The sequence below is a fragment of the Dromaius novaehollandiae genome, chromosome 25 (assembly GCF_036370855.1).
Source record: "Dromaius novaehollandiae isolate bDroNov1 chromosome 25, bDroNov1.hap1, whole genome shotgun sequence".
NCBI classification, from domain to species: Eukaryota; Metazoa; Chordata; class Aves; order Casuariiformes; family Dromaiidae; genus Dromaius; species Dromaius novaehollandiae.
In genome coordinates, this window is record NC_088122.1 from 9,320,231 (window position 1) to 9,337,598 (window position 17,368).

General features: G+C 33.6%; 1 pseudogene; it reads left to right on the top strand.

The window, feature by feature from the left end:
• Nucleotides 1-15,721, top strand: part of LOC135323595 (gamma-2-syntrophin-like) — an 89,098-nt pseudogene extending 73,377 nt beyond the window's left edge.
• The last annotated feature ends 1,647 nt before the right edge of the window (nucleotides 15,722-17,368 follow it).

The following is a 17,368-nucleotide window of genomic DNA, read 5'->3' on the forward strand; positions in this document are numbered from 1 at the left end:
AACTTTGTAGCTTCAAACATAAATCCCCACAAGAAGCCTTACACTACTTTTAGTGATATTTAATTATGCTGCTCTTATTATCCCCACTGATTTTTTTTTACTACATTAAGTGAAATATAACAAATGGACTGTTCTACTACAAAAATATTAATACTGTTATCTTGCCTGATCTTTAAATGTTTGCCATTATGTTTTATTTCAGACATGTTTCTCTGATGCTATGCTATTGACAATGCCACACTGTAGTGTACATGAAGTAGATGATGTACAAGTCATATAGTTAGTTGTAATGACCTTATCCATAATTTATAACTGCTTATAAAAACATCTAATACAATTTTTACTCTATTTCTTTGTGTATAAGAGATCATAAGGGGGCAAATACAGTTTCTAACTTTCAAAAGAATAAACAAAATACAGCTACCAATGAGCAAAATTCAAGAAAAGTACAGATCAAGTACGGATTTTGTAATTTCAGAGAAGCTACTATAGAGAGTAGTGTTCTATTTATACTCTGCTTAAACAGTTTCTCAGATGGTGCTTTCAAAAATGTAGACGCTTCCCAGTAAGAACAGATATCAAGAACAGAGTTGCTTACCACAGTAACAGAAATGGGCTAGAAAACTCAGCTGTGATGTGTAGACCAGGGAGTTTTCTAGCTCCATGATGAGGAACAAGCCATTTTCTAAAAGGCTGTATGATATCTTCTGTCCTCTCCAAGAAGAAGTGTTATTTAACATCTTCCATGCTGGAAAAAGCTCATAGGCTTATTCTTGTTTGACTGTAATGGGCGCATTTTCAACTTTTTCTGTTTTCAGTTGTGCATATAATTTCATTTGCATGGTTTGTCACTATGAATTGATGAGAGGTTCTACATGTACACAGAGATATGCATGTACAGATACAAAACCCAGCACCTGTTCATGATGGAGTGAAACATTGTCACATATGTTTGGCATGGTGTGCATAGCTGTAGCTGTATGCAGGAGAGTTTTATATACAGAAATTGGTGATGTGCTGAAACGCTTTTACATTTAGACCTAATGATAGTAATCGAAATGTCTTTTAGGTAAATACGCCTATGACTTATAGGTCATAACTTATGACACTTCCTATCATAGATTTAATATCCACAAAGGCCTTGGAAAAGAGATAATTAGGTTTCATATCAGATTTAGCAAAGTCATTTTTTTGTGTCATCAGATGCTGTATATTCTCATGTTTTCCTGTTTTAAGTAGAAGTAAAATATACATGACATCTGCACACTTTCTTCCCCAGAATCTTCACTGGCCCTAGAAGTGCATCTTTTCTGTAGTTTATAGAGACAAATAGACTGATATGATGTTCTCAGAGTTTAAATAGCTTGGACTGTGAAAGTTCAAAAAGCAGATGCTTGGGAATGGCTGCAGCAGGCACTGACCTATAATTGAGACTGAACTGAAGAATGTGTAATTTGTGTTTATAAGGCATAAGCATGGATCTACTGCCTGTGTTTACTCCATTCATTTCAAAAATTTCTTCCTGTTGTTTTTATGTCAGTCTGGTTAGTTAATTATACACTCTGTAACAGAATTCTTATCCACCCACTTTACAATATGTGAATCTTTCTGGATCAAGATCATTCCTGAATAAAGCCAGTGAGTTTATGGTGAAGTTGCAGCTTAATGCTGAGACTAGAATATCTATAATATCTGTATTGAGGTCTGCTCTGCCTAAGAAGTGTTTTATTGGGGTTCCTGTTTTATGCAACAGTATCAGGACAAAACTTGGCAGATTTAGCGAAACTAGATTTTAGATTGCCCTTATGGAAAATGGATAAAGATATGGTAGGTGCCGTAAATATTACAGAATAGATAACTCAAGGGGAAACAACTCTTCGAGTCATTACCAGTGTAAGATTTGTCAATTATTCTGTAATCATGGCTGGCTCTAGGGGATAATTAAGGGCTAAAAATGCATGCATTTTTATTGCAGCTGATGGAGTCTGAATTATTGCCTCTAGATGTTACCATATATAAATAAAACAGCAAACAGATGTGATTACAAAGTGCTTTCTATAAGCTGTTATTATGCTGTTTCCACTTATAATTGTATTTACTGTAAAAATATTTTAGTTCAGTTATATCCAAGGAATTCTGGGAGATTTTCTTTTTTGCAAGATAATACTTTATTTCTGAAGAAGCTAATTTTTTAAAAGAGTGGAAATTTATCCAAGAATATAAACATGACCGACAGTGAAGAGAAGATCTTGTTATCTCATCGTATACATAATTTGATTAAAAAATTAAAAATTCTTAAATAAAGATATGAAAAATCGAGTCTTTATTTTGAAATTATTATGAAGACTCCATCCTCAAAATTTATGTTTCGGTTATATAGATATACAAATGAAAAAAATGTAGTGGTTACAATAGGCATGTATAAATTAAAACAATTCCTTCTCTGTAGAGTTCATTTTGATCTTAAGGCAATATACTAGACATCTAAGAACTAATGCATAATCAGCAACCTACAGCCTGTTCTCAAATCCGTCTGAAAACCAAATTTGCTGCACGATGTAGATGTTCATTAACTTCAAGACAAGAAATTCTTCAAGGCAAAAAAACAGTCAGTTTGAGTTTGGCAGATGATCACCTCTGCTGAAACAACGAGGAAAGTGGAAAGTGAATATGAATATTACGTGAAATGACAACAGTGATGGCCCTCAGGAGACAAACTGCCAGTTGTTTTAGAAAGAGTTATGTTTGTCTAGAGGAAGCAGATTCTCCATCTCTCATTCAGATAAGTGCATTAATCACTGACTATTATATATAATAGCACATCTAGAACCATATCCTGTGTTAGATTACTGATTCTGTGATCATCTTTGTTATCTGCCATTAACCTGTTATTTCAGGCTCTGCTCATCACTGGTCACTGGATTTCCCTTTAATTTTCATGTGATTTTCCTGAATAAGTATCACTGATAGTTGCTGCCTGTGAGAATTTTTTTCTTATTAGAAATATTTAACAACTTTCAGGGCATTAATGACTGATTGGAAAAGCTTGGTAAAATAATGCTAAATTGCAAAACTGAGGCACATATTCAGTTTTGTATGGAAATTTCAGTGACTTGTAACTTGAAATTGGCAAAATAGCTGAAGCAGAATATATTATTGCTTATTTTGTTACTGTAGTTCTTAGTAATTATAGTCCTGGACCAATATTTCAGAGTTTTGTTGCTGTTCAGAGAAGGTTCAACAAAAAGGTCGCTTCTCCAGAAAACCTGAAATGTAACTATGAGAGAACAGAATGAGAGAACAGATATGGGGTAGATAGAGAAAGACAGGGGGATATAAAAGGACAGTATTGGTAATAACCCACAACCCAAGTTCACAAAAGTATTGGTATAAAATTTGTGAGTAGTCTACAAATAGAAACTACATGAAGTAGTGTAGAGTGTTAGTGGTGAAGAGAAATGGAGTGGATGTATTTGTGAGGTAGTGAGAAAGGAGTTTTCTGAACTTTTTATAAAAGCCAAGAGGAATGCCAAGGAAAGATTTTTCTTTTTTCTTTCTTTTTTTCCTTTTTACAGCCAACAGAGATGTGCCTGAAACAGGACATATACTCTTTTTTGACCTTCCCAAGATCCAAAAAAACTCCTAGATCACGTCATTGATCATAATTCACTTAAAGAAGCTGAAACAATAAGGCTGTTTGTCAAAGAATGTTCTTCCTGCATCCCTAAAGTAGCTTATCTGACTGCATTTAACAGATTTACAGATTTAATTCACAGATACTGTATTTACAGTTTAAAATTATGACACACTTTTGAAACTATCAAATATGAAAAACACCGTTCTTTTTAGGGCTATTTTACTATGCAAGCTTTATTTTATTACATTCCGAAAGCATCTGATAAATTTCTGTCTATTTTCAAATCTTGAAAAAGTTCTGAATTCATATCCTAGAAGAAATTGGGAAGACATTATTCAGTGAACAAAATTTTCAAAAACATTCATTTAATAACAAAGTAGTTGAGATTTACTTGAAAATTTCCAGAAAAAAATATTTTGTGTTCACAGAATAAGTGCTGTAATTGTGGGGAAGTTGTACTGTTTTGTTTTTCCTATCTTCTTCTTCCTCGTAGTTTAATATCATTTTTAGGTTCCAGTTTTAAAGTAATTATATGTTTGAAGCTGTTGTGGTAGTCTTTAATGTGTTTTTTGAGATGATTAGATAAATAGCACTGAAGTGACTCAAGTGAAGACAGTTGACCGTCTATCCTACTTTTATTTTTAACAAAAGGAATAAATGCAACAGTACTATGAAAGCAATAGATATAGTTATGAAGCTAATATACTCTATTTTATCAGTCTTTTACCTTGGACAAAAAATTACAGAGAAGAAAAGTACAGGTAATTTAATTGGTACATGAACAGTACTTTGATATGAAAGAGTACCGCTATTTAAGTGGTAAGTATTGGCAATTGTAATTGTAATTGTACGTTGTGTATATTGCCAATGTAACATAATATGAATTGAGCTGCAGTGCGTAGCCATGGATGCTTTCAGTGGACTTTCTAACTCTACATATAAATCCTTATTTCTTTAGTTCACATCTTTGCTTGGCTCTGACTACTCTTTACTGTGTGTTTTGTAGCATCTAGTTCAGGTTGTTTTAGACATCTTTAGGTTCCTACTGTTATATCATAGTTCACATCAGGAACATCTCTTGATATATCTTTTTCTTTTTAAAGTTTATATATAATTTTTGAAATTTTTTCTTGGATGATTTTTTCCCCTTTCATGAAGAAGCCAGTGAAGTGAATACTATTGACCTGGAAGTATTTCATCTTTTTGTCTTTACCTTTGTAAATATTTTTAGATTGATTGGATAATTCTGCTTACTTGTCAGATAGTGAAGCTCCTCTGTAGTCCAGGTATTAAAATCTTTTTCATTTTTTCCCTAAGTTTTATTCTTTAAATATATTAAAATTTGTTAATATTATTTAGGTACTGTAAATTTCCAGAATCAGGTTCAGTGTTCACAGAAGCCAAAGAGTATGTTCCTTTTGCCTTCAGTGAGTTTTAGATTAGGTCTAGGTATAGTCATGCTACAATTTTTAATTAAGTGTGATGCTCCCTTATATATGCCCCAAAATTATATTGACTGTATCTTCTTCTTTATGTTCTATATCTGTAGTGTAATCCTTTAGTATGTTTTGTTGGGTATCATTGCAGAATTCTCTTCTAAGGAATAACTGTTGTTCAGTTTGTTGTCTAACACATGGATACATATGTCCTGTATGCATGTGTCAAAATGATTTTAATTTTGTTGTTTTCTCTCTCCTGTTCTAAAATCCTCACAGTGTTTTTAAGAAAAATCAATGAATTATGTGCCCATTTAGAGCTAAGTATATTTTGAATTTGAGCATTCTTCTGAACTGATGTTCAGATTACTTGGTCTAAATACTTAAAACGAGAAGGCTTGAACAGTGTAGTTTAGTTTCTTAAATCCATTAGAATGCCTTTTTTAAAAATGAGGAGCTCACAGAAACTCACACTGAAGGAAAAAGTACCTGTTAAACACTTAGCACTTTTGAAAATCAGGTCTGTTATTCCAGTATCTCTTTATGGATTTAGAATTGTAACTTCGGGTTATATCTTTGTTCATTTGTATTATCCCTGTGTCCTCATGGGTGTTCATGTGGCCTTTCATCTGAGCTCAGCATCATCTGCCAGTTTATGAATGTGTTATTTTACACTCTTTCTGAAGGAATAAATATAACCAAATATCTACAAAAACAGTATTCAATAACTTTTACAATTTTTCACCAGGTAGTGCATTGAGTTAGCTAGGAGTTGGCTATACACCTGAAAAATGCTCAACAATGCAATTCTTTCTAATACTGTATAATTAGACTTTCACCATATTGTTGTGAATAACAGCATTCAGTTAAACTTGGTTATAAATTCATGTATTAGACAAGAGTTAGGTGGAAGCTGACTGAATGCTACTAGGTATTCTCATATATTTTCACACTAGTTTTTACTCTTTGTGAGACCTAAATTCACATGAACAAAAGTGTGTCTCAGTCTTAATTGACCCATTCTGAATATAACTTTTTGAGATATTTTGTCAAATGCTTTATTAAAAAGTAAATATGTTGTCATTTTAGAACAATTCCAAAATATTGCAATGTATAGAATATTTAGAGGAACAATTCCAAAGGACAATAATGAGGAAAACTTCTTTATTGCTTAAGGAATATATTTCAGTGTCTCATTTATCTTAGACCTATTTATTAACTGTGTTATGATGGATATGCTCATGATAAATTGAGACATCTTTTAAAACAAATGAAGTGTATTGCACTTTTTGTGAACTCTTCTGATTCTTTGCAGCTTTTCTCATTGACTAGAAGTATATGATCACTTGCGATATTTTTAAAGCAATGCAGACTATAACAATAACATTTTAAACTTAGACATTCTAGGATAGTTCTAAGGAGAAAACTATAAATAATGTCAACTGCCCCTTTGGATTCCAACATCTTTTTGCATTATGTTTATTTCCCTTCCTTAAAATCCCTCAAAATGTCATTTGTGTTCTCCTGATGACCTTGCACACTGTGATATTCAGGCTGTTTCACTCTTGGCTGTAAGTGTGGTAGTTTTTCCTTGATACACACAGTAAAATAAAGACTGGGCTTATATAGCTGTTGATTGTGATCTATCATCCCTTGCTATCTCTGCACAAAAGGTCATAAGAGGTTACAGAGAGTCAAAGGATGAAAGAGATCCACAGGATAATGGGGAGAATTCTGAAGTATTCAGAGTGAATTTAATGGCACAGCAGTGTTACCAGTGTCCACGGCAGCATCATTAATAGTAGCAAAAAACCCTAGCAGTTTAAATTAATCTTCAGGAATCAAAACAGAAGGTAGGAGCAAATGAAAATTCAGTTGTCTGGACAACTTTTAAGTTATACCCTCTGTCATTAAGTTCACTTTCATAAACAGCAAATTAAGCAGGTGCTTCTGCTTTTATGTCTTGTCTAGCCACTAATAGGGATGGAGGATTCTCATACTTTTAACTGAGAATGAAAAAAAATTTTTTCCTTCCAGAAACTCAAGACCAAATAATGAAGTAGCTATCACTCTGCTATAAATCTTATTTTGCAAGAAGCATTGAGATCTTTTGAGAGTCAACAGTAATGGGCCAGAACCTGTTATCTTTAATTAGTTTATTTTCAAAACAACTATCAAAGTAAAAAAGACTTCCCTTTAAATAAGAATCAAGGAAAGACCTGCAGTACTTAGCCCGATGTCAGCATGTTTGAATGTACGGTATTCCCTTATGAATCTGCCATAATTCCTCAGTTCCAGTTGCTTCTAATCTTGTGTTATTGCCAACTCCTAACAATAATTAAAAATCAAAATTCAAATAAAATATTGATTGCACCTCACTAGAAAAAAAATAGTAACAGAATATTTAAAATCAGTAACGTATGACTCCAAAAATTACTGCACTTTATAAGTAATGGGAGGACAGGTGTAATATTTAAAATTGCTTTAAATTGGTTTTCTAAAGCAGCTGACATTAGATTTAAATTTGACAAAGTTCCTTTAAGGTAGTATTAAGTACTTTTAAAGTTATCATTAAGTAATGTCTTGAGCTTTAATTTATGATGAAACAATGCTTATAATATTACAGAAAGAATTGTATTGCATTGTATTTAGGTGATTTTTTAATTTAATTTTTAAAATATAAAAACTGTCAAATGGACAACCATGGAATATGAGTCCCTTTACATCCTGAAAAGATATGGTGATACAGCTTTCACTTCCAGGGGTCTTCAGTCTCGTTTGTAATATGTGATTCATCTCAACTAAGTTTGGTTTTCTGAAAGCTACATATCTAATCTAAAGTAGTTACCAACTTCTACATCCAGTGACAGAAAAAGAAAAAGCATTTCCACAGTCTGTTCATAAACCCTATGGCAAGGATGTAAGACAACTTGGAGAAACCACTGTCTTGTCTTTTCTTTTTTCTTTCCCAAACATGAGGGAATTAAAATTAGATTTATGAAGAATTAGATTAGATTGTTAATATATTCTGATATCTAAATTTAAGTGAGATGTTTTGCATACTGGGAAGAAAGATTTTAGGTAAATTCTGGAACACTGCTTTTAAACTCATAGCTGTGACAGATATGTGGCAATAATGCCCATTAGTTCCTGTTGGAGTGGACACAAGAGCATATAAGATTAGACAGAAATTAACACTGAGTTCACATTACTCTTCAAACAGCATTCAGGTGAAATAACTTTTAGTTACTGACAAAAATCACCACAGTCTGCTCCTGAGTTTTGTGGTGCTTTTCAGACTTCGGTTTAGTCACATTCTCCATTTATCTGAACAGTCATACCTGTGCATTCACCAAGAAAAAAAACATGACTTTGCTGTAAATAATATAAAGAAAATAATGTGTATTCGCCTTGTATTTTTTATACTTAGAGGTTCGTGGTTTTTTTCTTGAACTGCATAGGCTAGATCCTGTTTTTAAAATAAAGCAGATGATTAAGACATGACCTAGACATTAGAGAGAAAAACTTCAAATATCATTCCAACTGTCAAGCTATAGCAGCCATTAATGTCAACAGGATACTGTAACAAAATCAAAAGAAAACAAAAAATTCCATTTCTTTTTAGTATTAAGAAATATAGGCACACAGCTGACATTCTTTCTAATGTCAGATATTGTAAATATATAGTCCTTTTTCATTTTTAATATAAAATTAAGGTCCTCGTGTTCTAGTGTATGTGAATTCAAAGCTGAATTTAGGATCACATCTTGGTTTATTGATTTAAAATTTTTATTAAATTGGGGAGTGCATTTGAATGACTCTGAATTTGAGAAAGTTCTGTCTGTTAGCATTTTGTAAAATAAATACGGTTATGTACCTCACCACAGAGATTACAAAGAGGTTTCCATCATACTGAAGTAATAATAGAAAAAATGTAATTAAATATGTTTTAATTTTAGTAAGAACCCTCTAGGTTCTGTTTCTTTAAAAATGAAATGCTATTTGGCAGTCTTTTTTAAATCCTGGATATTAAGTGTAGTAATGTTTGAATATTTTTATAGTATCCAGTAGAATAATCATTGGTGAAATCTTTTTAATTTTTCATCTTTTCATAATTTTAATAGAAATATGTAAAAAGAAATATGTTTTTTAATATTTTCTTTTGATATTATAGGTAAGCACACTAGACTGGGTACGAGCTGAAAAAATCTCTGTGAGGTTCTGTTTAAAATTCACAAGGTAGGTTTCCCAAAAATTACGATTATGCTATTTAGTAAAAAGAGTTTACCTCTTCAGGTTAATGATGATCTCAAGTTAAGATTAACTGGTAGTAGCTAACATTCAAGTAGTTTATCTGTTGTTATAAAGCCTATTCTTTGCAGCAGCTGCATTGTCTATGTAAGTATAAGAGACTACAGCAAATGGATTAGGTACCAAGCGAGCAACTTACTAAAATACTTCCAAATTGAAGACATTTTTCAGTATTACAGCCAGCCATGTCAATTATGAATGAAACAAACAGCTAATCATAATGAAGCTTGATATTGCATTTCTCTTTAATGAGTCAGATTTTTACATGACTGTGACAAAAAATGCTTTCTTTGTAATTTTGATATATGTAAGGTACTGTTATTTAATTTGCATAATAAGGAATACAAAATTCTGTCCTTGTTAGATTGTGAGTAACTTACTAACACTATAATTGGTTTTACCTTACAAAGGACAACATGGTGCATTCATGTATTGTAGGGTTTTTTTCTTTTCTTTTTTGCATAGTCTAGAGACGTTGTCATGTTTTATCTCTTTAGCTTGTCCTGAGGAATGACTTTTTGGCCAAACATTAGCAGTCTGTTTATAGAATTGATTTGTGAAAGATATTTTTGTGATAAGTTCCATCAGATAGATTAAGTTAGTTCTTTACCAGCTAATCGGAAACTGCTTTGCAGGTGAGGGAAATAACTTGATCATCATCATTTTGGACAGGGAAACCCAAGCATAGGTATATTAAAAGTATGCTTGTAGAGTCGCAGAAGACTGAAAGTAGAGCCATAAGAAGACTGTAATTCACCTGAGTCCCCAGACTGCACTCTAACTGTGAAATTATACTTTCCTTCACCATGTTTGCAAGCTATGAAGTTTACACAGGATGATGTCCAGAAAGACAGGTACTAGAAAAGACAGGTCCAAAAAGACAGGTAGAGGTACCAGTTTGCAGCCATCCAAATGGGAAGTTAGCTGGAAAAAACTTGTACTTATCTCTCTCACGTTCTGTATGAGTGCTTTAACTACTAGACTACTTGCTGTTAGAATTACATCAAGAAATGCCATCCTAAATAAGAGATATTTCGAAGAAAATAAAAATGAGTGAATTCCCAGAAAAAAAGGTTTTCAATAATTCAGTCTTTTTTCATGAAATGCTATTTCATTGAAAAATTCCAAACCAACTGAAAACAATTCTGACCAGCTGCTGACCCTTTCCTTACTGTTATTCCTTTGACCATGTGCTAGTGTTCTAAAGAAGACGGGTTGGTCTGCTGTCTGTACGTAACTGCAGAAGAACAATAGCTCGCCGACTTAAGTTCCATTACTGTAAGGGAGTGCTAGTTACGGATGCTTCTCTGATGCAACACAGTTATTATTCAGGACAAGTTACAGAAGGAGAAGATCAAAAAATATATCTTTCAGAGAGCTGACAATAACATTCGATCCCCCTTTTCTGTCTGGCTCAGAATGGAGTTCCCTGTTGCAGTAAATGACCAAATTCTTTAAAGAATGGGGTGACAGGTATGGATAGGTACAACATCTCGACCACTCAAACTATTTATTCCAAACTAGCTTTCAACAACACAGGCATACTTCCTATGCTTGTTTTGCTGATAATGACTAAAAAAAAAAAAAAAAGAAAAGAAGAACAAACTTGAAAATATGATCAAGTTATAACCACAGAGCAAAGAATATGTGAGATGACAGAAACTACAAAAATAGTTCTTAAACATGTGCTGACATCTGCATTTTACAGAGGTGTCATTCCCTTTAGCTGACAGCTAAAGGAGCCTCTACTGATTTCAGTGGCCAATTTTGCTGTTGTAAATGAAAAGTTCAGCAGTTCCAGCCCTTCAGCCAGAGTGAGGAGATTCCTTCACTGCCTATCACTGCAGCAAAGGGCAGAGGCTCTGTCCCAGGTTATTGATTCTATTTCCTTAAAATTTTATTAAACCTTATATTTTCCAGATAAATAAATTGGGCAGCGACAAAGTAGATACTCGTCAAGCCTTTTGAGAAGGGTTTGCTGTATAGTAGGCATTGTTTTTGTTTTCTCTCCTATAAATGTTACTACTGATTTCATACTCAGTCCTTCCTTGAATATTCTGGTAAGGTTAATTTCAAGGACATCACAAGAATTTGCTTGAAGTAAATTCTGAAAAAAATGAAAAAAATGAAAATTCTTAATTTTCATTAAGAAAAAGTGGGAAATAGACTACCCACAATTCAACTCGTAATGTCCTTGACATTTTAATAGATGAATGCTTAATTCCAAATCTTAGTGATTAAATTAACTAAATTACAAAAGCTTAAACTCAACACTTAAGTTTCTTTTCTGTTGGTTCTTTAGTATACATGACAAATGAAGGAAATTGTGTGAATCAACAAACATGGACAAAATTCTTAAGAGATTAAAGCTTCTGCATGGCAGACTCAAAGGTGGAATTCATGTTGTAAAGACTGCAGTTTTGGGAGAGCGTTTTTAAAGATTTTCCGAAGCTAGTTAGAACTACTATAAGGGTGTAGTGGAGAATATTGTATCATTTTGGTTCTTAGGAAAGATGGTTCTTAAGGCAAGGTCAGTTGTTACACATCAGATTGTAAGCTTCTCGTGTTGATTATAACATAAGTTAAAAATGGAAAATAAGAATTCAATATGGAAATTAGATTTTAACACAAAACACTTGCTATATTTTAGGTTTGTGTGTGTTTACATATGTACATATATACACACACACACATGCAAACATAAACATACATATGCAAATATGTGAATGAATATTCATATTTCACATTCTCACACTTGAACATACATGAACATTCAGTGGTAACAACCAGATGATTGAAAATCTGATCTCATTTATCTCATTTTTCCCCCTACATCTTAACTCATACTCCATATTTACTGGAACTGTTACTGAAAATCTGTATAGTTCAGAGGCAAGAACATTAGATACTTTTTAAAAATCAATCTGCCTTAAAAAACATTTCATTTTCTTCTAATACGTAGTGTTTCCACACATCACATTTTCACATTCAGTCAAAGTAAAAAAATATATATGTATTAGTCTAAGAGCCAGGGTAAGCATTACTGAGTCTCAAAGCAGAAGTAGGCTTAATACCTATTAGTCCATGGCTGCTGAAAAAGAGGTGACACTTGGGAACATAGGAGAATCTCTGCTCAGCTTCCATTTCATCAGTCCAAAAAAGCATGGGAAAATCGGTTTGAACTGCCTCAAGACCATTCTCTCCTAGAATAGCTGCAGGGCCATTTTTGACAATGAAGTGCAGTGTACCCTGGTGGTATTACATGCCACGTCCAAGGTGCCCCCTAAAACACCCACAGCACACATCACAGCTTAGGTTTGAGTAAATGGCATAAAGTTAGATATGCCAGCTTTATGTTACTCAGTAGTTCACGAGCACAAGCAAAATTTTCAGTTCCCACATGAGAAGTTTGGTGCTGTTTGTGAATATGGGGCAGTACCTGGAGGAGAATGTGCTAGCAAAGCAGTTTTTTCTTCTGCTTTTTATTACTGAAAAGGGAACCTTCACTGCTCTCCTGTGAAGGTGGTTGTGTGTTCATCTAGAACAGGAAGGACACAGGACCCTAAACTTGTAAGCATTTATTTTATACACATGATTGTAGGTTACATTTAGATGTTCAGATCCCAGTTGTTTGCTTATTTGTTTGTTTTTAGGTACATGGGTTGCAGGTCCAGACTTTGGTAGGTTATGATAGACTACTATAGGTCCTGGAAAAATGAATGCAAAATCTTTAAAGTGCTTATTCTGACTACAGGATTCTAGGACTTGGGTACAAAGCTGCATTCTGATCTTTTCAAAGCCACCTATGTCCAGTCCAGCATCTGCTTTTATCCCATATCTGGCTGACTAGAGACCTCTCCTAAACCCAGAAACAAAACGCTCTTTATAGGTGACATTAGAGCGTAACGAATGGGATTCTTTTTGCAAAGTCCCTTTTGTTCTTTCACTGTTCTCTTCCCTGTGCCGTCAAAGAGAAAGGGAGGTGGGAAAGAGCCCTATCTAATATATAGAAACTAAAACATATATAATTTGAAAATTCAACTGGTGAAAATATTTAAATCTATAAGCAGCTGGAAAGACTGGCTTTTTAATTTAGTTTTGTTTTTCTCAGTTTTCGTGCTAATCAATGATAAACTGAAACATAAAGGAAGTTTCTTGTAAGAGTGTGTTTTCATTTACAAAACCTTGTGTTACAGGGATGTATTTTGGTTATAAAAGAGTAATGTGGAAGTTCTGGTTTGTCCTGAAGTTGATGGCAGGGTCTCACTTCACTGCCCTTGTAGTTGCAGGGCACACTGGCAGCTACTAAGGGACCTGTGTAAGCTCATGTTGTCATTTCCAGAATAACCATTAGATTGTTAATAAATTACTGCATTAGCAGACTGGAATCCAACTAGCGTGGAGTACTTGTACTCTGCTGTAAGACTGGTGCAGAGCTCTTCAACTGCATTCAAGCAAGTCAGGAATTTCCCTCCACTTGATTGTAAACAAAATATCATTTCTTTGAGCTTATAAGAAGTTCTTTTCAGTGTCACCTCTGAGTAATCTATGACTGGACCAAAACTGTAAAATGAAATGGGCTCATTAAAAGTGCTTCAAGAAAAAGAAACTCAATCTTTCAATCTTACAAATCTGAGTTTAGTGTTTGGGAAACACTTTAAATAAGATACCATTCATTTAAGTCTGTTTCAAAAGTAATTTCTTTCTTAGAAGCATTTATCACTATATGGGGGAGTCTTTTGTTTTATTTCATCTTTAAAAGGTTTTTTTTTCTTGTTTCACAAAATCACACTAATCAGTTCCTTGATTAACTGTGCAACTTAAACTAGGTATGTGGTCAGCTAAATTTATCTCAGATACAACTCCACTGACTGCGAGGGGCTATTTCCTGCCGATTTTTTCATAAATATGTTAGTTCAAAGGGGTGCTATTATGAAGACATTTGAAAAACCTATGATGAAAAAACATAAAAGAATATATATTATATAATATGTATTTATATATATTTATATATTTACTTTTATAATAGATTATAAATTCAAAAGCTAAAATATTTAAATTAGAGGGAATTGCTTTACTTGGAACTGGTATCTGATATCATAGTCACAATTTTTGCTATTTTAAACGGTCCATTTTTATAAAGTAGGTAAGACACCATTTTGCTTATAGAAGTTTGAATTCAAGTTCACATATAAAACAAAAAATAGCAATTCACTTCCAAATGGTTGATCACAGGATAGCTGGAAAAGGGGAGAAACAGAACTGGAAGGATATAAAATATAGTTCCATATATTATCAACACACCTGCTAATAGGTGTTCCTCTCTCTCTTCAGCATGATAGTGCAGACGTTTTAGTCATCACCTGGAATCATGGATGAATTTTTAAGAAACTTCTCCCACCATCCTCTGGAGAAACAATAGTATGCTATCTGCTGTACAGCCATTGGCTTTCTTAGAAGTTCTGATGCACTCCCATATGCTGTCTCCCAAATTTATCCCCAGTATCTCTCCAAAATCCTTCTTTCCCTCTTTCGTTGGTAGGCTTGTTCTCTAACCTCAGTCAGAGAACTTCCTTCTGGTCACCCTCCTAATCATCCCTTCCTCCTCAACTTCATTACTATAAAATCCTTTTAAATTACAATGTATGTATTGCTTAGATTACTTTGACGGTATTTTGGAAGTACAGAAGTAGCTCAGATTGTACATACAGGTTAAAGTGAATAAAAAGTAAAAGAGAAGTTGTCTTTGCAAATATTCCTTAATTCTCAAAGCATTGCTTCAAGATAATTGTTAATATAACAACATAAATAAGTGAGTACCTGTCATTTACAGAAGACAATGTTGCCGTAACTGCTTGTTTTTGCTAGATGAAGAGTCACATACTGAAACATGTCTTTCAGCTCTGGCTTGCTGATGATTGCTGGCTACAAGCAAACTTGTATTTAGGTATTCATCAAGACTATGATCTTGAAGACCAGAGGCCTTATTGTTTCAGTGTTATGGTTGGACATAGCAAGAGTCATTATTTCAATGTAGAGCTTGGCATTGAGTTGGCAGTGTGGGAGAAATCTTTTCAAAGAGCAATTTTCTTGGAAGTTCAAAGAACAGGGGTAAGTAATGAATAATTTGAATCCTGGAGCCATTTCATCAGTAAAATATTCTGTAACAAATTTTAGCAAAGTTACTGCATATGTTTAATAATTGTTTCAGATTAATATGCACTGTGAGTAAAGATCTGAGTATACTTTAATACACCAAAGGCTTCTGAAAGCTTCATCATCACATAAATATTTATCTGTCTATGACTGTGTGATAACACTGTATGAGTATATTATGACAGTTTGAAAATTAGAAGTAGTAATGTATAAATGTACTTTGACTACAATAAACTGGAAATTGATACATTCTGCAACTGGAAAAAAATTTCTGTGGAGTTTCTTCAGGACACCTTAAACAGTGTCCTCCATAAAGCTTATTTTCCACTTGCATAATATAAATTTATTATATTTTGCATAACGGTTCTATTTTCAAAGAACAAAGAAAGAAGTATTTTGCTCTTACGTTGTTAATTGTAATTTAGGAATGACTTTATTAACATTGGAAGAATTTGAAAAATCATTGTAAAATCATTGTGAGAACAAATTTTGTCATATCACTCTATCACTCTTTACTGAATAGTAAAATTCTCTCAAGCTATTCTTTTCACAGACCAGAGAATACATTTCCCATTAGGTGATATGAAATTTAAGATGCAGATTCCTCATACAGTTATCTACAAGTGGGTGCCTATTAGCCTTGTGGTGTCTAAGCTCCCATGAGAGTTAGTGAATGGAACCCAGAGAATGATTGTGCTTATCCTAAAGCAGATATTTTATCCTAAAGGAGGTATTTTGTGGTATGAAGACAGAGCAGTTCTATTGATTTTGAGTTAAGTTGTAACTTACAGCATATTTATACTATATACCATTGCTATACATGAGGAAGTTATTGCTGAACATCTATATCTGTACTCCCAACTGAACTGGATGAGTAGTACGTGAATGTATGGGTTAAGAGTATAAGCCTTCTCTATTTCAAAATCTATTTACACATTTTAGCACAAATGCAAGCTTGAGCTGGTGCGTGCTAGTTTGCAGGGGCCTCCTAAAGATGTTTATGCTAGCCAAAGCACACTGGATCATGGTATTGCATTAGCACAGCTTGCAAGGAGCGGGAGTCCCAGCAAGACTGTTGAACCAGCTTTTCTAAGTTTATGTATATTTGGAATTCCCAGGAGATTTCTGCATGTTCACTTAGAAGAGTTTTAATAATCTCTTTGGACTGATAGGGTAACAAAAGAGATTTTGTAATGGCAATGTTGTTGTTCGTGCACTTCTGAGAAGGAATGCAGTCCTTCAGAAAAAATGTGATTCTTCCTGAAAAATTGCTAGGTTTCAGGGAGGGATTAGTAATGCATAAAGGATTTTCTCACGCAAACTCTTCAAGAAATAGTGATGAATCCATTTGACCAACCACGTAATTATCTTATCCATCATCCATATAAAAAACAGATAATATAGAATTAAAGTGTAAGAAGGGTGGGGATCAAATTATTTGGTAACTGATTTAAAAGACATTATTTTGTCTTATATGACATTGTGAAGTGTTTATTGTTAAATCTCAAAACCTGATGTTCTGTTACATTCTAACAATCTCAAAATTAAGGGACAATTATTCACTTGTGCAATGATCTTTGTCATTTGAATTCAAGAATCTGCTAGCCCAGTATAGCACAAAAGATACTAATATTTCTTCCAGTCATGGTTCAGCCTATCTGAAGACTCCAGCTGAGGCATTAGATTAAAAATCTGGTTGCAATGCGTAAATTCCTGTGTGTGTATTCCCATATCTTAGTTTTCTGTCAGTCAGTTTCATACATTCAAGTTTGCTATAAACCACTATGCCAGTAGGGTACAAAGTGTTGTGGTCACTCTCCAGCAGTGA